This window comes from Artibeus jamaicensis, unplaced genomic scaffold (assembly GCF_021234435.1).
Source record: "Artibeus jamaicensis isolate MK-2021 breed Jamaican fruit bat unplaced genomic scaffold, CSHL_Jam_final contig_402, whole genome shotgun sequence".
In the NCBI taxonomy this organism is placed as follows: Eukaryota; Metazoa; Chordata; class Mammalia; order Chiroptera; family Phyllostomidae; genus Artibeus; species Artibeus jamaicensis.
Window position 1 is genome coordinate 14144419 of NW_026521818.1, and position 25409 is coordinate 14169827.

A 25409-nucleotide genomic window follows, 5' to 3' on the forward strand; every position below is an offset into this window, starting at 1 on the left:
ATTAGAAAAATTATAATGATAGTAGGTGTAAAGGGGAGGGGATAGTACCTGTAATCTAGTCCAAGAAACAACCAACAAAATAAGTGGAGGAGGGAGGGGCAGGAGGTAATTATTCTATTCAAATATCAATGGTTCACGATACAAACAAATCTTAATTTACAGAACTAATTATAATTGCCATCAGCTTGCCAACAGAACTGCAATTTTTTACCTGCTCACATTCATACATCTCAAATAGTTTACAAAGTGATTTTGCACCTATTTGTTATTAATTTGCACAACAAACTGGGGTAGAGAGCCATTCAGAGAGCTCAAATGACTTGAGCAAAAGCTACCTAGAAGAAGCTGGATGGAGCCAGGACTTAAAGCCAAATATCCAAATTAGCACTCTTTGGAAAAGCAAAGGTGAAGATGTTCCCTGGTCTATACTTAATATTAGAAAAGAAATTCTGGTGACTGGAGTAATTATCATTTGCTGAGCACCAACCATATGATAAATATTTCACCTGTAACTAGGAGGTCTCTCTGGCTCAGCTGGTGTACGTTAGGACCCATGTATTAATATACAGACTCATATCTGCTCATTTAATCAATAGTCCCCACTTGTCAATACTCATAAAGCAATCAAATTTCCCACATTTGGGGAAATCGCAGAGGTCAGCACATCCAGAGTGCAGTGGAGAAGCCTCACCCTGGGAAAACCACCTTCGTGATCATGGTATCTCCCCTGCCAGGTTAGTATCCCACCTGTCAATCCTTCTAACACACAGAATGAGAAGGAAGTGACATTACGTGATCTCCCAGGCCAGGTCAGCTCCGGAAAGATAATAGTATTTCTGCTTCTCTCTCTCTCCTATTTTTCTCTCTTCTCTCCTTCTTTTCTTCTCTCCCTCTCTCTCCCCCTCTGTCTCTCTTTCTCTCTTCTCTTTTTCTCTCTGCTCTCTCTCTCTCCAGCATCCCAACGGCATTTTCTATGGAATTCAGGGCATATGCAGAAGCCATATGTAATTGCTGTAGATGGCCATCCCAGTGACATCCCAGTGAACATCTAGCCTCATTGCCAGACATGGGAGTGAGGGAGCCGTCACCAGGCACTGCCTGCAGCATGACAGACCCTGAGTGAGAATGGCCTCATGGAAGAAAATGAGCCCTCAGTCATAAGAAATAGAAATAACTGCTGTTCTTGGAGGTTGTTAAGCTTTGGGGTAATTTGTTCTACAGCAAAAAACAACCAGAACCTTATTTTTTACCTGACTTCTTTTGAGAAGGCAATTAGTTCAATATGTAGGCTTTCTATGAAAAACTAGCCTGGTGATAAATAGGTAGCACCTGGCCAAATCTGAAACCTCTTCCCACAGGGACAGGATTGGGAGGCAATGGCAGGGATGGTCACATAATTGGGGGGACCCAGTGCCTAACAAAAGTGTGGGCCCATTGTTCAGAAAACAAGGAAAAAGTGCTGCTACGTGTACATGAAAAACTTTCTCCTTTCTTTTATGGTCTCTGTAACCATTCCCTTTTTTATTTGCTATTTCATGCTATTTTCAGTGAAGAAAAATTAACATTTAAAATTATGAACATGATTTTACTGTTCATATTTATGTTATCCAATCCTATTTCAAATGCAAATATCAAAGCATTTGACTTACACATGGAATCACCAAAATTAAACAATTCGTCTGTGGCTCCTGCCCAGAAGGTGGTATCCGCAGTCCACTAGGAGAGAGAAACACAAGCCAGACCCAGAAACTCTGTAAAGAAAAAGAAGGGCCCCCAGCCCACTCTAGGGACAGGGCCAGCCTAGGGAGTGTTCTGTGCACAAGAACTGTCAGGCGAATGTGGGCCCCCATAGGTGACACAGGTGTGGGGCTGTGCAGTGACGCAGGCTGCAGCAGATCCTCAGGCTGTGCCTTGAGAGGGCAGGGTCTGCAGAATTCCAGTATGGTGTAGTTCTGGTTCATGGGCTCCACAGCACGACAGACAGGGGACTTGCAAGGATCCTTCAACTCTCTGCTGGGAAGCCCTTGCACCTGGGTTAGGGGTGAGCAAGAGGCCAGACAAAGCCTCCAGCAGCTGGACCACAGGACAGATGCTGCTAGCCTGGGTTGGGGACAGTTAATGTCATTTCAGGCCTCAAGACACTGCCAGGGCTTCACGCCCACCCTGACCTTCCCCAAACCCATACCCAGGCCTGTATCAGGAGTTGAGGCCAGCAAAAGTCACCAGGTGGGTGTGGGGAGGAGGCCAGAAGGGCCCAGGATGACAGGGATAACCACTCGGGGAGGAGGAATGCTGTGAGCCAGGGCTCCCAGCCCCTGGTTTTGCTCCCTCATCTCACAAAGCTTGTAAAACACAATTTCAAAGGTGCCACTATTCAGAATTTCAGGATACCTACCACAGAGCATTAAACACCAGTTAGAAGGCATCTTCTGAGCACGGGGCCATGGCACTCTTGTCGGCGGGGTCACCGCACATGATGGTTGTCAGGGAGGGAGACTGTAGGATAGTTTAATCCCTGGACTGGGAGTTAGGGTTTCTGAATCCTAGTTCCACTCTCTGTCTTAATTATTTTATCTTTGGGGCCCTGATCTTCTCATCTGCAAAATGGAAGTTTACATTAAGTGATTCCTGAGGCCCAGTTATTTACTCTTTAATAAATATATATTTACTGTCTGTTAGAGGCTGGGGAATGTGCTTGACCCTGAAATTACAGGGGCGAACAAAAGCAACGCACAGCTGATAATGCCATTAGGAAAAGAAACATCCCCTAAGTAGTTACAAAGGTAATTAATGCTGTAATTAGGGGATGCAATCGGAACCAGTGGGGATGGGGAGCAGCCATCTCCTTTGAAGTGTGTGGGAAGACTTCCCTATGGAAGGGATGTTTAAGAGGAGGCCAGAAGAATGAGCGAGTGTTAGTTAAGTAAACTGTGTTGTTTAGTTAGTGGGAAGGAGAGGAGCAGGCACATGGAGAAAGGCAGAAGGGCAGGGAATTCCAGGCAGAAGAGCACGGGCCTCAGTACTCACTGTCTCTTGAACAGATACTGACTGTAAAGAACATAAACTCAATGCTAACAAACTTAGGGAAAAAGAAAGGTTGTTGACCCACACATGACAATGTGATGACTGAATATGCAAATCAGCATTGCTGTCCCAGGAGCAGGGAGGAACATGTCTCAGACAAAACAAGTATTATCCCCAACACAGAGCCTTAGATAAAGATTTGGGAGCAAAGAGTTTGTTTTGAAAGTTGTTGCAGAAAACACAGCGAGGGAATGGGGGTGTAAGACAGGGCAAGTAAGATAGCATATAAAAGTCACGTTGCTCTGTGGGTAACTGGTACTTATTCCTACTAGGGACGGTTTAGAATATTCCCCCAGTATCACCTCCAGTGGGGCAAAGAAGCTGGGTGGGCTATATGCACCAACGCCCATCCTTCACTGCTTAGGGATTGCCACAGGGGAGCGAACTCCCCAGCACTGCTGGCTCGGCCCATCTTTGGGTAGAGCACATTCCCAGGACCAGAGAATCCCTCAAGCACAGACCTGGGGAACTCGTAGGTGTATTTTATGCAGATGACTTCAGGGCTGAGGGGATGTGGATGGGGCACAGACAGTGTCTGCTACAGTGTCAGACCGGTGGGCTCAGGGAGCTAAGGTAAGGAATGGAGATGACAATAAAAGAAAATTCTGGAGATGACTATGATGCCAGGGGAGAGAGACAGTGCTTTGTCGTTCTCAGACTAAATTCAGAGACTCAGAGTTCCAACTGCCATCTTACATGAGAAAAGGAGTTGAAAAGAGGTAAATCCTTATCCAAAGTTTCATGGCCACTATAGGCATGAACCTCCTAACATTTGCTTCACTTTTCGTTCTACTGTTACATAGTTCACCGGCATGGCTTTCAGGAAAGACAGTCAGAAAGATAGAGAGAGGGAGGGTGAGAGGGAGGGAGGGGGAAAGGGAGGGAGAGGGGAGGGAGGAAGGAAGCGAGGAAAGAGGAGGAGAAATGGAGATTGGCATGGTCATCTTCATTCAGACAGGACATACACAGACCCTGGAAAGTAAATTTACCAGTGAAATCAAAACAGCAGCCAGCACGACATGACCTCACCTGCTTGAAAATTTTCTCCAGAACTCATCTTTTCACCATTTCTATATCTTCTACAATGTTGAAGAACAGGAAATTTTGCACAGAATATTGCTGCTGTGCTCTGTATATACATTTACAACACGTGAGAAAAACTAGATTTCCCAGGTTAGAACCAGTGAGACTGAATTACCGAGCGCAGTCATGTATCACAGTAATCCTCCAAGTAATGAGTGAGCACATATCAGAGACCAAATTCTACTAAGCCCAGATATACCATAGGCTTCTAGGAAATGAATTAAAGAGCTAAAAAAACAATATTAACACACCATTTAATTATTTATAGGAAAAGCATGTCCTCAGGACTGTATTGTAATTGCAGTCTACAGTTCCATCCCCTAATGCAAGAGCATGGCTCCCATCATCGGAGAGATTCTGCAGGCACCAAGTGGTTTATTCGGGGGTGTGAAAAGACTTGAAATATTAAAAACTTAAATTGGAAAGGTTATCTTTCTGCTTGGACAATAATTATATGAGATGCTAGAAATATAACAGAAAATAAGACATTTACAAATTAAGGATACATTGTAAGATGAACAAAAATTTTTTAAATAAGGTGAACAATAACATTTTTCACTGAAGGTACCTAATATACTGAATATGTACCTGCGGGCAAGTGTAAGAATAAGTTACTATAATTGCTGCCATGAGCAATTTTTTAAAAGAAAAGTGCTATAGAAGAATTATTTTAATGGTTAAGTTTTCTAGAGACCAAGGTGAGTTTTTGGCATATGTCTCAACCTTTTCTAAAAGTCTTCCCCAAATCTTTCTACTTAAACAGCTCCAAAAGATCACAGTCAATCTTGGATGGCTTATACATTTTTAAATTCCACTTTTGTCAAATTGATTTACAATTCTGAATTGTACTCATGACAATTTGATTTATGCTTCTGCTCCTGACTGATGCTGTGCGTACTTACCATCACGGAGTTGTCACAGAAGACTCAGATCCACAGGGACTGAGCAGATGCACCGCCCAAAGGGTCATTAATGGGAAATAACAGAACCAAGCTCGCCCTCTGCTTTTGGTGTCCCAAATTCCAAGAAGCATGTCTCTTACAGTACCAGGCACAGATTAGGAGAGGTTTTGCACTGTGATGAAGCAAACAGAAATACGTTGTGCTTTCCGGGAAGGCCACATCTCGCATAAAGTTCCCTTGAACCTCTGAAGACCTGCTGAGTTAGAAAACCATTTAAGACATCACCAAAGACCATTCAGTAATAATTCTGTTCAGCTTATCTTCCTAGAGAGAGAGAGAGAGAGACTTTGTGGTTATCTTAATTTTTGCTTTAATATGGGCATTTTTCTGATCCTAGGGAAAGTTATTAGGGTTTGGCAGAGAAAAAATGGTGTGAGGTAATAATTCACTATCAATATTCACATAAAATAAAATTCTTAGCCAACAAACCTGAGTGAAGTAAATTGACAAGCATTTTTTTAATAATCTGCCCTTTTAATAGCAAGATTGTGATTTTACTATTAACAACTGTCGGCCAAGATACAGAGATTTATTTTGTCTACTTGTGATCTGCCATTATCATACATATTCTTCAACATCTTATTGTCACTGCTAAGCGCAATTCTTTTCTTTCTCTTCTTTGTTATTAATTTGTTACTATATTTGCCTTCTATAAATATAAAATACAAAGTAAAGTATAGACTGTAAGTGTCTATCGAGGATCATAACAAACAGGGCAACGACAATATTCCCCAAATGGTCTTCTGCTTGTCTTTGATTTACAAACATCTGCTGAAAACACTGCCTCTTTAACCATTATGGTGTAGTTTCTGTATATTGCCACTGTTGCTACTTCCAAGGAAACTACCAAAAGTTAACTTCTAGAATATGTTTTGGAAATTTCTGGAGAGGAAAACTGTTTCCATTGAATATCTGCAGAAAATGGGAGGTGCCATGAGTTTCAAGGACCAGGTTGGTACTAGGGAACGTGCTTGTTTAAGTAGACCCTAAGAAACAAAACAAGAGCATAACATTTTGCATTTTCTATAAACTTAAGCCTGGGACTACCAGACACTCTCCAGCTACTTTATTCCCTCTGGAGAGCAATACTCAAATAATAGGGTACCCAGAGTTATGAAATCTTACTTTGTATGGACTTTTAGTCAAGATAATAGCCTTGTTTTTGCTCAGTTTATGTGCAGTTTTCCAGTTGGAAAGAATGTTCTAAGCCAATCATAAAGGCCTAATTTCTCCCTAGAACCTTACATAAATTAGACACCCAGTCCTGGATCATGGTTCTGCTGATCTCAGAAGAGCCCCAGCAGCCTGAACTCCACTTGTCTGTCAGTCCCTGATATCCCTATAATTCTGAAGAGCTTTGTGCTTTTCCAAATTATCAAATACAAAGCACTTCCAAGTTATACTGATTTCTAGTAAGGCCTGATGAAACTTCTTGAACTGCATACATTAAAATTAGGCAAGGCTCCCACAAAAGCTAGGTGACTCATTTCTTATATCTAACAGGCAGCACACATAATTCAAGTTTGTATCTTAATAGAATGAGAAACTATGATGGATTTTAGACAATGCTGTTGAAGCAGTAAGGGCCAAAGTGCCGTCATACAACCTGTCCCTTGTTCTTGGCTTTGAGCACCTCACTGTTCTTTCACATCAGTGAGCTGAAAGAGGAGAAGGATGCTAATGCTCTGTAGGAAAGCAATGATTACATACAGAACATTGTGACTAATACATTGTATTTCACATTATATCAAGAAATGTAGTCACCATTTGTGCCGTTTCTTTAAGACAGCTTCCACTGACCTTTCCACAGCTTATTCAGTGCACTAGCAGAGAGAAAGAACATGAATTCGTTTCAGATTCAGATTACCCTACTTAGGAAGATGCTTTTCCAAAGGAGTGCAAATGTTCACACTCTGCATGACCCTTTCCTCTCTCATTAAGTCTGACATTTCTGGGCTTTGTTGCAAACCAAAAGCCCATGGTTGTATTGGATTGCAGGAACAAAATTTTTAGCAATACACAGAACACAGTACAAAAAAAAAGGAAAGCAAAGAAAATTAGAGAGTTCTTAATGTATACCATATAGCTAATGTCACTTCATAACAAGCAGTAGCAAAGGCTGAGCCACTTTTCAGACCGCCGTGGACAGCTGCTGGAATACTGGCTACCAGGCTGGCCTACATAACTGATAGACCAGGGAGGACTTCAACCAGAAAGCGGAGCACATTGCCTTTGTCTATTCTTTATTCCAAAATGCCTATATTCTCCATAGGTTTTGTCTAAATTCTTTGGATTGTATTTTGACTTCCATATTTCAAAGCAAAAAAGCATCTGCTTCACTTTTAAAAGTAGGGACTTAACTGGAAGTTAAGTACTGGCAGCCACTGGAAAGCCAGAGCAAGGATCTGAGAGCAGGGATGTGGCTGTGGGATCCAGCCCAGCCATCGCTATGACCTAAGGCTTGGATTTCCTCTCTAAGTAGAGGGATGGCAAGTATATGTGCATGTCACAGTATCCTTCTCACAAACAAATACCTGTTTGTTTCATCTGTAGAAGTTTAAAATTCAAGTGTAGTTTTCATAAAGATAAGTTGACACCCTATTTAAGAACTGCATCCAAAATTAGATAACTTGCAGAAACTATAATAATTTGTTGACTTCCAGTATATTGAAATATACCCAAAAATGCTATGAATGTTTGATTTTAAAATAATCATTTATCTGTAGCCTAAGCCCTTGTTGGGGACTGCTCTGCCTGGTTTCAGGAATTGTAACTACCCCCCATGGCTAAGGATGAGTGAGCAACCTCCGGAATGCAAGCCACAGGAGACAAAGTTTGTTTCTGGTAGCAAATGCTGCCTCAGCTTACTCCCCTGCCTCCAAAGCATGGTCAATGGTCAAGGACGGGTAAGACTTTTCCCAGAGAGGGGCAACCTATACCAGACACAACCACTTGGGAGACCATCATGGAAGGACTCGGGGGGCTGCAACAAAGAGGGAGTGATGGACCCTCCCCTCAGCTATGTGACATAGCCCTAGTCCCCATGTCCTCTGGGAGAAGTGCTTCCTGGCTCTAATCCACTTAAGCCTGAAAACCTGTGATGGGAAGGTGGTGCAGCTCCTTGCCTTGCTAGAGCGGTATCCGAGGTAAATCTGGCATAAGAAAGAGTTCCTAAAGTCCTGTGAAGCCTGCTTTGCTAAGAGTACTTTCATTCATATGATAAGGGTCCGAGCAGGAAATGAGTATGTCTCCCAAAGTTTCTGCAAGCCCCTTTCCTGACAGACACTGACTCAGACTAAGCTCTCAGATTTCTTTGAGATATTATCTACTGTTTGATCTTTAGTGCCCGTATTCCTGTGTATTACAACCCAATAAAAATGCCTGGAGGAAGGGGCTCCTGAGCTTTTTCCTCTGAGAAACAGGCCACCTCTCCTCCCCAAGCAGATCATGTCTTGGTAGCGTTTACTTTCATCCGTGGCAGACAGGGGAACTTGAAGGCAAAGTCGCCTCCACAAGCCCTTAGTATAACTTACTTAGAAACATATTTCTGTTTTACTTTTTTATCTTTAGAAATAACAAGCACTGATCCAATGAAGTAAGTTATAAGGGAGGGCCTGAAAAATCCTGTCCTGGATAGGAAACATACTCAACTATATGCCATAAATAGCTACACAAAATTAAGTTTAGACAGAGATATCTAAAGGTGATCTGGTATATTAGAATTGTCATTTTAGCTAAATAGATTTAATTTCATCATTTTATCATTTATACATGTGAATTTTTCATCCTTAGCTCCCTAGATTTAAAGATGCCTGAAATTTAGGAATCAAATATACTCTAACAAATATAAGACTTTTCCACTCATTTTGAAACAAAATTTCCCCATAAAATGCAAATAATATGTAACATAAACAAATTTCAAATGCCTTATCCAATTCATGTTGCCTTTACTAAGAAAACATTTGAACATTATAGCTTTAAAATAAGGAGGTGACAGTTTAAGAAGCTAAGATTAGTTAATGAGTTTTAAACATAGTGTATTGGTTATATATTGCAGCATAACAAACATCTATTATCTCCCAGGTTTTGTGGACCAGGGCTCTATGTACAGCTTAGGCTGGTACCTCTGGTTCAGGATCTTTTATGAAATTACAGTCAAGCTGCTGCCTGGGGCCATCTCCTCATTATAAAACTGGGTTGGGGAAGGATGCTCTTCTCATGTGCACGAGTGGATGTTGGCAGGCCACAAAACCTGCAGCCAAGCTCACTCATTTGTCCATCACATGGGTCTGCCTCACAACACAGCAACTTGTTTCTGCCTAGAACAAAAGACACAAGGACAAACGAGAGAGTATCCAAGATGGAAGCCATAGTCTTTTTCACCTATTCTTGGAAGTGACGGTCCATATTGTTTACCATATTCTGTAGCAAATTGGTAAGTTCAGGCCAAACTAAAAGAAAGGAGATTTCTTGGGTGTGAAAGGAACTACTGAAAGTGAAAGTAGAAGCCCTTTCTTTTCACATATTGTGTTGACACTCTAGAAATATATCCTTTAGGTGGCAGTTCTGAAAAACCAGTCAGCAGTCAGATTTCTGTTATTTGTGAAGATAGATTCAACTATTCTATATCAGTATGGAATCTGGCTAATTCAGCTATTTGTACCTGCTAGACTGAATGCTCCAATACGCATATTTAAATATAATTTATTCTTCCATATAGCACAAGCTATATCTTCCAAGGTAGGCCATTTTTGACATCATAAGAAACCAATTTTAAATTTTTACACTATTTATTATCACCTTCACATGTAATTTCTAATTACCAAATAGTTGTTAAATGCTATTACATTGTTTGGTAATAAGATTATGAAATCCGGTAAAATATTAGTAATCTCAAGTTTGAACCATAAATCAAATCTGATTTAAAGATGACTTCTGCTTCAGTTTGGTAAAAATATTTTTCAGCAGAAAGGGGTTAAATTGTGGATAGAAACAGGCAAAAATGTGAAACATTCAGAAACCTTGATTTATCCCAGCTCTGTCATTGCCTCAGTTTTTTAAATGAAAAAGGAAAAATTGGTATAACATCCATATCTGCTGCTCACATAGCTGTCATTCAATTCGCTACATATTTCTCAAAGTCAAAAATTCTATTTAAGTCTTGCTCCAAATCACTTTCTTTACATAAGCATAATCAAGGATTACATTTAAATCACAATAATGAGTCCCCGATTCTAGCCCTTCAGTTTTACAAAGGATCATTTTTCATACATTCTGTATCAAGCTGTTACACTTTTAGATCTCTTTCTTGAGACAGAAGAAACAATATCAGACCATCGGAATCACATTGGATCCCTACTGCTTATTATTTTTCTAAATAAGAAGGGGTCATGCCAATCTTGTGACCCACTGATATTTCAAAAGGTTGGAGGACTAAATCCTTTCAGAGCATCTGTCTTTCTGACCTGGCCTGTGGTGGTCGTAAAGCAAAACTGTTGGTTGTGACAAAAGACAGATACTAACAACCACACAAATCTGCAAAAATTGTACCTCATAGCACTATAGTCTGCTCGAGGCTTTCAGAATACTCTCTGTCAAAATGACTCAATGCTTTTAAGAATGCCATTTAAAAATATTTCTAGCAATCACGTAATGCACATGGTGAGAATACTATGAATTAGATGTTTTAAATACATAGAGGTAACTTTATCTTCTGAACTGATTTCATAATAGAAGGAGAGGATATTATTCCCAATTTAGAGGTTATTCATAAATGATAATGTAAGTCCACATAAAAGTAGTACACAGAAATGTACCTATGTATGATATATATTTTTTTTCAGGCTCACACATACTGCCAAGAATAATGAAACAGCTTTTTCTAAAGTAATGAAATGCTGAAATATACTTTTAGCAATGCATAAAGGGTACTTGTATAAATGTATATGCCTTAAACTGCTAAGATTTACCAATTAAACAATTTAAAAAGGAAATAAATGCTAAGAAGTAAGTTATGCTTCAAAATTCGAGCTCATTCCAAAGCCATTCCTGCGCCCCCAAAAAACTGCTCACCAAAGTAACATAAATCTCTATTTTCATTCCTATTTGAAAATAGCTCTTTTAACAATGTTTTAATTCACCAGCTCTAAATTTGAAACACATGAAAAGATGCTCAATATCACTATCTATCAGAGAGATGCAAATTAAAACCACAATGAGATATCACTTTACACCAGTCAGAATGGCCATCATAAACAAAGCAACAAACAACAAATGTTGGAGAGGTTGTGGAGAAAAGGGGACCCTAGTTCACTGTTGGTGGGATTGCAGACTGGTACAACCATGATGGAAAACAGTATGGAATTTTCTCAGAAAAATAAAAATGGACCTGCCTTTTGACCCAGCAATTCCACTGCTAGGATTATATCCTAAGAACCCTGAAACACCAATCCAAAAGAACCTATGCACCCCAATGTTTGTAGCAGCACAATTTATAATAGCCATGAGCTGGAAGCAACCTAGGTGCCTGTCAGTAAATGAATGGATCACAAAATTATGGTACATTTACACAATGGAATTCTATGCATCAGAAAGAAAGAAGGAGCTCACACCCTTTGCAACAGCATGGATGGAACTGGAAAGCATTATACTGAGTGAAATAAGCCCAGTGGTGAAAGACAAATACCATACGATCTCACCTTTAACAGGAACTTAAACAACAAAACAAACAAGCAAGCAAAATATAACCTAGGACACTGAAATACAGAACAGGCTGACAGGGACCAGAGGGAAGAGGGGAGGGAATTTCAGGGGAAAAGGGGAAGGATTCGCAGGAACAAATATAAAAGACACATGGACAACTGAGGGGGGTGGAAATGGGAGGGAGGGATCACTGGGGGGGGGTTGGCTAGGATGAGAGTTAAAAACAGAAAACTGTACTTGAACAACAATTAAATAAAATTTTTTTAAATAAATAAATTTGAAACAATATAGCTGTCCATGTCTCTTGGTATGCTTCCTTTGTGTGGAAATGAAGCCTTATTCAAGACTGTTAACAAACACAGAAGGTATTAGTTTGCCTTGGCAACAAGAAGATCTGGGTTTTGAAAAAGTATCATAGTTAAAAGATGCCTATGTGATTCAGCAGTTATTTATCAGCTCCCCCCAATATAATAACTTCCATATATGAAAACGTATTATCCAAGGATAAGAATAACACAGTGGACTTTTTGTCAGGCTACCTACTCCCTGTATTGTCTTCACCCTGCCCTTTTTGTGTGTCTTGCCCTAACAATACAACTTAGCCATTATTTCTCCTTGATGTAAAATAGCACATAGTAATTTTACCTGGGAAAGACTGATATATTCAGTAGTAATCTCCTCCTTTACTAATTTTCCTCCATTTCTTATGATAACTAAATTCTGAGAAATGCCTGAATTCAAAAAGCTTTCAATATATTCTGCTGTCATAATTCTATGATGGTACCACACAGTCTTAATATGTCTGTATTTCTATTATTATTATCATCTATTCCTCAGCAGTCTCAACAAAATTCTTATGACATAAATTAGAGCTTAATGGTAACAAAAGATTACTAGCTCTATTAGTCTATTATGGTATATAAAAACACCATAGACTAGCTGGCTTAAATGGCATAAATTTATTTTCTTATTGTTCTGGAGACTAGGAGTCTGAGATCAAGGTGCCAACAGGGTGGTTTCCGGTGAGAACACTCTCCTTGGCTTGCAGACTGTCACCTCCTGTCTGTCTTCTCACATGGCCCTTCCTCTGTGCAGCAAACTCCTGGTGTTTCTTCCTCTTCTTATAAGGGCACCAACCCTACCAGACTAGGGCCCCATCCTAATCACCTCATTAACTTAATTATATCCTGAAAGGCCCTATTTCTCAATACAATCACATAGAGTATGAGGACTTCAACACACAGATTTGAGGCGGGGGGCAGGATGGACACAGTTCAGTCCACAACACTCGCAGACATGCTTGGATCTTAAAGTATCTTTAACATCTTACAGGAAACTTTGTTCATCCACAATTAATTCCACTCCAGAAGACTCATGGCATTCCATTTACTAGTACCCTCACAGATTTTTTAGCTACCTCTGTACTTGTGTCTTATTTGTAGACCAAGTATACTAGGATTATGGACTTATACCTTTGCACTGTTGGAGCAACAAATGAAATGTGTAGAAGAAACTCTTCTAATATTTTCTTTACACATCAGGAAATAAAACAAAACTTTAACCAATCACTCATGCAATCCAGGCCACTGTTCTATAGGGTGCCATTCCCCATTACCTAAATCTTCATCCATGCAGGTAATATTTGGAGCCATCGGCATTAAATCAACCAATTATTCATTCATTGACCCATTTATTTGTCAGCTATTTATTGGTGAATATTCTAGTCAGTATCAAAAACACTGGAGACTCAGAGATGAGGAAGACAAGTTCCCTGTCCTTGAACAGCTCATAGTTGAGAACTAGATCAAAACTTTTTCATGTTAGCCCTTCCATCCTGAGTTTAAAGTAAATAATCATTATCCCAATTTCAGTATCATAAAAAGGTAGATCAAAATTAAAATCCTTCTAGGTCAGAACTGCTGCCAGGCCTTTGTGCAAATTTAAAAACGACAACCTGTCTGGGACCAGATGGGCACATGAAGAGTTGTAAAATTAGCATCCCTTTCTTTAATGAACACAGACTAAGCAAGAAGCACAGGCAGGATCTGAGTATCTATAGATGCTTCAGGTGTACTCATTTGTCAGGTAAAGAACTCATACCTAGCAATTCTCTTCCATGTGGTAGAACTCAGAATGTGTTGGTTTATATCACAGGCCACCAGCAAACATTCCAACTTATCACCACTCCTATATTCCAAATAGTTAACCTGAGAAGATTAAAGTGTGGGAGATTTTAAGGCCAATCCAGAGATCAGGGAGAATATTCAGGAAAACATTTAGGAGAACCCCAAAGCTGAAACATGTGAGTAACTATGAATTCCACAACAATAAAATTCCAGCAATATTTGTGATTGATTTCATCGCAGTTAACTCTTTTATCTGCTAGGGAAAGCAAGAAAGATATAATACCTTTATAACATTCTTTTTCCAGTCATTTGTTTTCTGAATTCTATTACAAATGAATTATGAATAGAGATCTATAATAAATGCCATGTACCTCATGAGTACTTATTAAACACAAAGCAATAAAATCCTTCTTTATGCAAAGGGAGAAAAGAGGAAGTAAGATTTTAAACAATCAGATGGGTAAAAATGACAAATTTCTAGTTACAAAAACAATTATTGGGTGAAAAAGAGAAGTCTCAGAAGTGTCCTGCACACACTACCCTAAAATATCTCTGTATTTCATTTATTTTAGTTAGTGTTTTTCCAGTAGACATTCATGAGTGCATGACATCAATTTTGTGAGTGAGAAGTTTGATAACACCATTTTCTATATAGTGAAGATAAATACACAACTTAGCGTTGGGCTTACACTTTAAATGAACCACAAAACTCTGATTTATTGCAGAATTTTAGACCAAAATGTATTCATGCCCAAATGCAAGAAGAAATTATTGCAAAGGTTATTGAACTGAAATTTATATTATTTTACCCCAGATAAAATGTAAATAAAACCTGTATTCTCTTAACTCTGTTATTTAGGCAGACAAAATTAATAATAACATTGATAGAAAACATTACTGTTAGTCTATGCTGATACAACATGAATAATATTGTTGAAATGTGGTTTAAAATTAAAATCACTGCAATACCCATGACCATACAACAACCCTAGATTCTAGGGCTATCATTTAGAATCTACTTTCTAGATTACCAGTTTGTCATCCCTCCTTCCAGCATCCACACTTGTTCTTAATCTTTCTCACACCTATTCTGTCTTAATTCTTTAGTCACATTTCCTAACCAACATTGCTATCTCAATTTCTTGCGTGATTTTTAAAAATTGTTATTTCTTATCATTACCCCCATATTTCTCACCCTGTGCCCCAACTTCAGCTACTCTCAACAGATATATGACTAGGCTAGAGTTATTTGCTTGTGTTTAAAGTTTTCTTTAATATATGTACAGTTCGATTCAGAGACACATGAAGAGATGCTCAATATCGCGAGCCATCAGAGAGATGCAAATTAAAACCACAATGAGATATCACTTTACACCAGTCAGGATGGCTATCATAAACAAAGCAACAAACAACAAATGTTAGAGAGGTTGTGGGGAAAATGGGTCCTTAGTTCACTGTTGGTGGGATCGCAGACTGGTACAACCATTATGGAAAACAGTATGGAATTTTCTCAGAAAAATAAAAATGGACCTGCCTTTTGACCCAGCAATTCCACTGCTAGGATTATATCCTAAGAATCCTAAAACATCAATTTCAAAGAACCTATGCACCCCAATGTTCATAGCAGCACAATTTACAATAGCCAAGAGCTGGAAGCAACCTAGGTGCCCATCAGTAAAGGAATGGATCAAAAAATTGTGGTACATATACACAATGGAATTCTATGCAGCAGAGAGAAAGAAGGAGCTACTACCTTTTGCAACAACATGGATGGAACTGGAAAGCATTACGCTGAGTGAAATAGGCCAGGTGCTGAAAGACAAATACCATATGATCTCACCTTTAACAGGAAGCTAAACAACAAAACAAACAAGCAAGCAGAAAAAAAAAGACACTGAAATAGAGAACAAGGGGACAGTGACCAGAGGGGAGAAGGAAGGGAAGTTAAGGGGAAAAAGGGGGGAGGGATTTGGAGGAACAAATAGGAAGGACACAGGGACGAGAACTAAGGGGGGTGGAAATGGGAGGGAGGTGGGGAGCAAGGGGCAGGGGAGGCTGGGATGGGAAAAATAGACAAAAACTGTACTTGAAAAATAACTAAATAAAATTAATTAAAAAATATATATATATGTACAGTTCGTCTCATCTGTGATTATCTGGTGTCTTTAAGAACCTCTTTGTATATTTTTTATTTAAAAAATATTGAAATGGCAGTTAAGTAATATTGATCTTAATCAAGTTATTTTAAAATATGTAACAAAATTAAATTCATATCTTCCTCTCTCTGGCTCCATCTAATTGCAATGGTTGAAGCTACCAGCCACCTGGTGGTCAGACTTTTCTGTCATTCTACTATGTTTATAATGTGTCTTTCTCTCTCTTTTTCATGTGTATTTGTGTGTGTATACACTTACATATAACCTTTTTTGTTGCCTCCAAATATGGAATTGTGCACACACACACACACACAGCTTCTCCATTTAAAATACCGTGTGGAAGGAACACGTATAAAGGACCCAGGGGCATGGACAAAAGGTGGGGAGTGACTGTGGGCAGAGGGGTGAGGTGGGCAGGGCAGGGGAGAGAAATGGGGGAAATTGGGACCACTGTAATTGAACAACAATAAAAAATAAAATAAAAAAGATTGAACAATAAAATATCATACCGATATCTCCCCATATTATCACAAAGAGAAAACTAGTTAATTCTGTTAAGGGCTGTATAACATTCCATTGTGTGACTTCCCTATAATTTATAAATACTCCAAATAGAGACAGTTTACTTTCAGCTTTTTATTTTTATGTAAACATTGCAACAAAATTAACAGACTTCTTTATGCACCACATTTTTCCATATAATAAATTTCTCAAAGTGGGATTGCTAAGTGTTAAGGGTTTTTTTAATGAGATCCTTGAAAAAAGGATTCATTTACCCTATCCAAGACACAGTGATCACTAAATGGTATTAGCAGACACTAGTTAATTGAGTGTTGACTATTGTAAAGATAGAACTGAGCTTGGAAACACTCTGCAGATGTGAAATTGATTGGCCCTTCTGCTTTTCCTGTAGCAACAGATTCCACACAGACATCTAAAGCTTCAGTTTTATTGAAAAGCAGTGTTTTATGTTTGACTTTGATACAAACGAAAGCCATCCCTCCACTGTCACTGAGTGTCCCTTGATGTTACTGCATTCTAATATACTAATCATTGTTGGAAAAAGGTGTCATGTATCATGTGAGTATAGAATACTGGAGAGAATATTGTTGTGAAGCAGGCTGGTTGCTATGAGAATTGGTAACTGTGCCAGCACTCAATCACACAGTCTCTTTGTTCATAAAATAAGGAATAAAATAAACAAACGCTATGGTACTTTCTGTTCTAAAATTACTGCTATAATACATGTCAATAAAGATGGCATTGCTACATGATTCAACTTCTAAGACATTCCTCCAACTTTGATTGAAAACAGAACTACTTAGAAAGATTATTTTTCTTAAATCCATTTAGAGTGTACGATACTGAAAATAAAGTACGCGTATTCTCTGTAATTTGTAAACAGTCAGAATGTGTATAGTGATCCCAGCTGCCCAATGTTTTATGATGACTCACTGAGAGAATGCACTGAGCGCTTCATATCGTGCTTACCACATACAGGCGGTACTCAGCAGCCACCACTTTCCTTTATTATGATCACTGGAGATGATTTAGAGCTTACATTTGTGCTGTACCACTATATTCTGTTGTAAATTATAAAATTATTCAAGATAACAGAATTAAGTAATCACTCCAAAAAATTTTTATGACATAAATATGTAACATCTTAGCCCTTTGAACAAAAAGTTTTTTTTTTCAAACAAATTACTCCTGAGCTAATACTGAGAGAGCTAAAGCACACACAGAAGAGTTTACAAAGGATACACTTACAGTCATCACTTGCCATTGGTTTATCTAGCTCCAACCCATGAGCTGAAGGAACCCCACATTACATAACTGGAGTAACAGCTGCAAAAAACCATCCGTGGTGGAAGCAGCAGCTTGAAGGGTTCTAGCACCTAACAGCGCTGCTCCAAGCATACATAAAGGCCAGCACACGTATGTGCTATGCATTCTATTATTTCATAACATTCTAAACTATAACATATTAAAGTAAACAGGGGCATAAACACTCATTGAATTCTTCAGAGTTATAAAGAACACTCAAAACTGTCGTTCAGTTCTAATCAATTCTCCACTAAGGTGCAAATATACTGTCCATGTTGCAACCGAGTCCCAGAGTCTTGTATTCACTCTTCTTTTTTTAAAGGTTTTATTTATTTATTTTTAGAGAGAGGAGAAGGGAAGGAGAAACAGAGGGAGAGAAACATCAATTGGTTTCCTCTCCAATGCACCTTGACCAGGGGCCACGCAACCCAGGCATGTGCCCTGACCAGGAATCAACCCCGACCTTCTGCTTTGCAGGAGGATGTCCGACCAACCGAGTCACATCCGTTAGTGTTTGTCTACACTCTTCTGCACAAATTTAACTTCATCCCCTCGCCTTTGGGAGCTTCACATGATCTTTTCTGCCTAAAGTCCTCATCTTCCCACTGCTTGTAAGATCATGGTCAAATCTGACCTTCTCCACAAGGCAATCACAGATCCTCCTTGCTTGATTTATGTTACTGCATCTGACCTCCTATGATGAATGCAGGTCTACCACTTGAACTTGAATCCATGCAGACCCTAAACCCTAAACTCCAAGTATCTTTTACTCTGTCACGGTGTCATGTGTTTCTTACTCTTCTAGCATCAGGTACTCAAAACACATATTTGGAATTAAATTGAATCAAATAGAGTTGACTTTAAAATGACCCTCTTTCGATCTTCAGCAATTCACTGGCCTCCACTAATTGTGAAGTTAGACATAAGAAATTAAATGAACTAAAATTAACTATTACAGATTAAACTAGAACTTTCTTCAACTTGGTTCCTTCAGTGTTATTTGGAACCAGGGATTGGGGGACTTGAGGGAATCTTAAAACCTAACCCATTTTCTTCACAGGATTATTGAGGGCATCGTGCCAGGTACTAGTTATGCTAGATACACAAGAGCAAAAGAGATGGACCTTTTAAAGAGCTGGACTAAATTAAAGAGATGGACTAATTATTTGATTTAGCCGGGCAATAAAAGCAAATATGTAATTATAATTTAGTCTCATTACAGGGTAAGTAGAAGGGGCTGGGTCGTGCCCTGAAGGCTTTTATGAACCATGTGATCAAAAGAATGGTGGAAATAGCCAGTAAAGGTGCAAAAGGAGGTGGGGGGCTGTAAGCACAATCTCAGATTTACAGGAAAGCAGTAACAGAAGAGGTTGTCAGAGAGAAATCCACATAAATTTGTTGATTTCCCATGACAACCGCCAAAGTGTCTTCCATGGGTTCAAATAGATATTCGCACTTACAAGTCTAGCCCCATGCCATCTAAAAGGACGTAGGATGAGAATCATTAGCTTCCTGACAGAATATTAGCAAGCATCCTCTCAAGACCCTCAAAAGATGAGAGACACCCTGGCTAAAAAGCCTCACGTCCCACGAGAGTGGCTAACTCTTGTTACAAGTCCACAGCTATGAACTCCACTACCGGCATTCCTAGGAACATGAGTCAACACACTCAGGGAAGCTCTGTGTTAGTTTGCCAATCAAGGGTGATTTTTCCACAAGCGAGATTGCCCAGACACGCATTCCACATTCTAACAGAGCCAAGCCGTTAACCAGTTACCATAATCTCTTGCAGATTATGCAAAACCCTGAAAAGGGTTTTGTTAACCCTCTGCCCACACTCCCCCTGTGGTCATTTGTAGGTGGAACAGTGTGGAAACATATCTAGAATCCTGTGGGATAGCAACAAATGATATATTAGTGTTTAAAAGACAGTTCATCATGGCTGGAGCTTAGGGGAAGTAAACAGTGCTGGAACTGGCAAGTGAGTAGCCACGGAGAAGCAATGAAGAATATATTTTGCAGGGATATATAGTTCAAGGAGGACCACTAAAAGGTTTAAAGCAAGGGAATGATTTAATCATTTTTACATTTGAAAATGCTATCTGCGGCCCCTCTACTGGAATAGCATTCCCAGTAGAATGGAAGAGTGTAAGAGAGTCTGATACCTTATGTTTGCCTTACAGATCCACTCTCTGACCTTCCTGCCTTTTTCTCTTCCCCAGGGACTGGTCTGAATGCACTACAACAATGAATTCCCCACCTTCTCACTTTCTGTCAGGTTCAACCTATGGGAAGCCCAAGCAAGAGGTCCAAGGGAAGGAAGAGAATGAGGCCAGGATACTTGTGCCATTAGATTCCCGCTGGGTTTCCTGGGCCTGGCTCTGTACCTCAGCCAGGTGCCATTGTTTCTTTCTAGCTAATTCTCTCTGAATAGCTCACTCTCATCTGGTAAGCAATCCTCTTGAGAACAGCTCCAAGGTGTTGAACTACCTCTTCTGGCTTCCATTTCCATGCATTGGTATATAATCTTTTTATTAAACCTTTATAGAATTATTCTAATTTTTAAGCACACCATCTACTTTCTACTGAACCCTGCACTGATCTCAGTAAGGCACTAATCAGGCAAGAAGTCAGGAGATGTTGGTATACTGCCCAGGGTCCCTGGGAAGGTACCCTCCTTTGAGCGGCTCTAGATGACGTCTGGCTGATGCAGGGGTATGAAAGCCCAGCTCCGTGCCCTGGCTCAGAACAATTTCTGAGGCATGCCTACGCTCCAGAATTCCCCTGTGGGACCCACGCAAGTAATACCACATCCCCTGTGCAAAATGAAACTGTACGTTCATTTCTTTTCAAAAAGCAGGAAAAAGTGCTACTAAAGATGCCTACATATAAAATATTTTCATTTCTTCTCTCTTGGCTTGTCATGGTGTTTTTATTTTTGCTTAAGGTCATTCTAAGTTTAAAAAACTATTTTGAAATATAAGCATTACTTTCACTGTTTATTTTTAGATTGTGCAATGCCTCTTTTAAATACAAATATAAGAGCAATTAGTTCATGTATGAAACCACTGAAACTAGATGAGAGCTCTGCCCTTAAGGATGCACACAATTACAACAGGGTGTACTCTCAATATAAACAAAGTATTTTGACAATAGCACACAAGAAGTAGTGATTTCCAAAGAGGTTATGCAAGACCTTACAGAAAAGGTAATACATCTGATGAGACCTTTAAAGATTATACAGGTTTCATGAGAAAGTGAAAAAAGGGAGGAAAGGAAGATGAGGAACAGAGGGGACCCCAGAGAATCATAAAACCTTGGCAGGGGGTGTTCAAGGAAGAGAAAAACCATTAAAGCTGAGGAAGAAAGGCCCTGGCTGGAGTAGCTCAGTGGGTTGAGCCCCAGACTTTGACCCAAAAGGTCGCCCATTGGATTCTCAGTCAGCGCACATGCCGGGTTGTGGGCCAGGTCCCCAGCAGGGGCCACACAAGAGGCAACCACACATTGATGTCTCTCTCCCTCTTTTTCTCTCTCCCTTCCCCCTCTCTAAAACTAAATAAAATATTTTTTAAACAAAAATTAAAATTTCATTAAAAATGAGGAAGAAATGAGTTGTGAAGAATGTGGGTGATAGTCAAGGTTTGTATTTTCGGTAGAACAACATTAATTTTACTAGGATACTAGAAATTAAAATGTTCATAAGCTAAAATTAACACCTACCAGATCCTTGCATTTTCAAAGTTCAGCAAAATATATGATAAATGTTGTAATAGGAAGAAGAAATATTTTGGACAAATTAACATGGGCTACCTAAATGCGTATTGTGCTTTATGGCATTGTTTTGCATTATGTTTCACATACTAAATTGATTTTATACCTATGCTTTTTATTACCATAGGGATAAGTATTTATATGAAGAGCATCATTTCTCCTAAAACACTAGTAGCAGCAGTTGGCATTTAATATCACTCTAAAGAATCATTTTCATAACCTCTCTTTAGGGAACTAAATTTGAGGAATAGCAAGGGTTTGGCGAAAAATAAAAGCAAAAATGAGTATACAGAAGCAAAAAAAGTGAGAATTTGCTTGCTGAATATTAATCACAATATTAAATTCTACAAGCAGAATTTAAGCGCAACTAGATCTTGGACACCCACCTTTATTTATGGCATACTTTAAGAAGTTCTTCTGAGACTAGGGAGCTTACTACAAAACTACAAGTTTGACATGTCCATATAATAAAAGAATTTTTACCTCACTGCTCATGCATAATAGCAACACTATAATACATTAAAGCATTCTTTATGAGCTGTTTTTTCCATTGCAACAATAAGTATTGTTTAATTGAATAATATGAAATAATTTGTTTTGAGTAATTAAATAGAAATAGTATGGCTTGGCTGCTGTGGCTCAGTGGATAGAGTGCCAGCCTGGGAACCAAAGGGTCACAGGTTCAATTCCCAGTCAGGACACATGCCTGGGTTGCAGGCCCCAGTAGGGGCCATGTGAGAGGCAACCATGCATTGATGTTTCTCTCCCTCTTTTTTCCCTCTCTTTCCCTCTCTCTAAAAAAATAAATAAATAATCTTTTAAAAATTATCCAATGAAAACTATTAATATTTTGACTGTTTATTCTGTGTCCAGCAGATGCTTTCTCTTATTTAACCCTTTCAACTGGAAACAAGTAGGATCATTTATTTCCAGTTCAGGAAGCTGACCTAGAAAGGAAATCTGACTTGATGAATATAACACATTAAGTAGAATATAGAATCACATTCTACAAGCAGAATTTAAGTGAGGAAATATAAGAAAGTAATAGAGAGCAGGTAACATACAGATAATATAAAGAAGACCTAGCTAGAAGCAGTACTAATATCAAAAACCCAGATTTAACTATAAGAAATCAAACAACCATAACAAAAGAAATGATCTAACACATAACTGGGCAAAAGATTTGAACATACACTACACCAAAGGTCTATGGTTGGCAAAGAAGTACATGAAAATATACTCAGCATTGTTAATAATTCTGGTAATGCAAATGAAAAGGGATACATCAATATACAACCAACTAGAGTTGTAAAGAGGGGACACACCCCCTTGGAAATGGGAGAGGGGTTTGAGCTGCACTTGTATGACTGCAGACTCCTACCCCTTGCTTAAGCACGGCAGCTGGAAGAGGGGAAAAGGCAAACATGGCCAACATTGGTCCTCATTGGTTGGAAGGCTGGACACTCCCACTGGCTTTCAGCACACATGGGATTCTGGAAAAAGGCTTCTGAAATGCAGCAATCCAGAAAGCCAAAGATCAGTTGGTTCCTTCCCCAACCCAGCAGGGAGCATATCGAAAGGCACCAGTGTGCCTACCAGCAGTGGCCATTGCAGGCCTGTGAGCAGAGGCCTGGGGGCACAGGCTCCAAAAGATGCCTGAGGCTGGACAGCAATGGAAGCCAGCTAAGCCACCTATGTTTATGTTACTTTTGGGCGGGAGAAGAGGTTCCTGGAATAACCTTGAACTAAACACGCAGAGGGTGACAGAGTAATTTTTCTTTCTGGGCCTTAGAGGGAACAGGCTTTGTTAGTACTTCCAAACTTGCTATTATATCCAAATATCTTGGTGATAACAGTAAGCACCGTGAACAGATTTTTGATCTTGTGTTATTTTCAGCTCCTAAACCTACGTAGTAGTTGTAATGAGACTCTTTTTGATGTCACACTCTGGCTTTCCCTTTGTCCTTACTTTTGCTACCCAGATATTTTAAGCAGAAACTTGCTACTAAATAAAAGATTCCTTTCTTTTCCACCAAACTCTATCTTTGGAGACATGCCTAGAGGGCAGCAAGCAGCCCCCCCCCCCCCCCCCCGCCACTGGTTGGATTCGGGAACAGAGTGGCTAAGACTTTAATTTTATTTTTTGACTGAATGCTTTATTCACTATCACATTAGACTCAAAGTCGGTATTATCAAGTTTCTGTTTAAAAACTTAAATTTTAAGTTAAATTTACATAATTCATAACACTAAGCATTTGCAAGGATGTGAAGGAACTTGAACTCTCACACAGTGCTGATGGGAATGTGGAGTAGTACAAGCACTTTGGAAAACAATTCAAAGTTTCTTAAAAACCTAAACATACACTTACTGTCTGATACAGCCACTTCATACACAATATTTACTAACAGAAATGAGAGCATATAAACACACAAAGACTTGTACAGGAAAGCTCATAACAGCTTTATTTTAACAGCAAAACTGTAAACAACCAAAATAAAATCAGCAGGTGAAAGGATAAACAAATTTGCTATCTCCATACAATGTAATACTTCCCAGCCATAAAAACAACTGGTACATACTAAAACATGGGTGTATCTCAAAATAATTACACTAAGTAAGAGAAAAATATGTGTGTATGCATCCCATTTATATAAAATTCTAGAAAATGCAAACTACTGTAGCTAGTAAGGACAAACAGATCAGTGGGTGCCTTTTACGACATGGAGCAGAGTGAGGCAAAAAGGGAGAATTACAAAATACCAAGGGGCACGAGGAAACTTCGGGAGGTGATACATTCCTTATCTTGATTTTGGTGCTGGTTTCCCAGATGTATTCATATGCCAAACCCTATCAAGTTGTAAACTTTAAGTATCTGCAGTTTATTTTACGTCAATTATACCACCATAAAGCCAATAAAACTGCATATGTTTAATTTTGTGTGTCTGTGATGTATATTTTTAACGTTTGTTTTAATCTAACTACCAACATTTTAACAATGATTCTCTCTGAATAGAGGAAAAATTAGGAAACTTTTGAATATTCTTTTGTGAGTTAATCCTCATTTTCTCAACAAATTACAATTATATATACTCTTTTAAAGTCAAATGCTATCTTACATTTAATTTTAAAAAATTGTCCTTTAAAACTACATATCTGCATTGACAAAAGACAGGAATGTAACATCAAATTTAGAGCTAGTTTATACATTCTTTTCTCTTTCCTACAATACCTGATTTCTTTACAATCAATATAAACTTTGTATTTTAAAATAAAATGTCTTTTTGAAAGAAAGCACTGTCTTCCTACACACTTGAAAATCTGCTCACTGTACTGGTAATTATTTCCATACTTAGTTAAAATAATCAGAAAGTCAAGGTATTCACTTTGGAAGTGGACTCATACTCAGAGATAAATTAATAGTGACTTCTGTTTTACCCTGTTTCACAGCCTTGCCTCTCCCATCCCTTAGTCCTAGGACAGAAAAAGCTGGGAGACAAAAGGCAAGCAGGACATGGCTCAGTCCTTTCTTTTGTAAGTCTATGTGCCTACTTTTTGGAAAGCATTTTTAATTTTGGTGAAATAATAAGTTACAAACGCCCTAGAGCAGAAATTTTGTGTCGAAGATAAGGGCATCGTTTAGATAAAGCGTTGCGTAATTGCTACATGTCTGTGCCCAACCGCGTAACAGGCGCGCCCT

General features: G+C 39.0%; 1 long non-coding RNA gene and 1 pseudogene across 1 annotated transcript in view; both read right to left on the reverse strand.

Annotated features, from left to right (window-relative positions):
* Positions 1-611: 611 nt before the first annotated feature.
* LOC119063976 (uncharacterized) lies at positions 612-742 on the reverse strand (annotated as a pseudogene).
* Positions 743-2506: 1764 nt separating this feature from the next.
* LOC119063975 (uncharacterized) overlaps positions 2507-25409 on the reverse strand; it is a 40469-nt gene continuing 17566 nt past the window's right edge. The window contains exons 2-3 of the long non-coding RNA XR_005085279.2: positions 5070-5241; positions 2507-2597 (exon numbers count right to left, since the gene is read on the reverse strand). This is a non-coding gene — a long non-coding RNA (uncharacterized LOC119063975). The remainder of the gene's footprint in view (positions 2598-5069; positions 5242-25409) is intronic.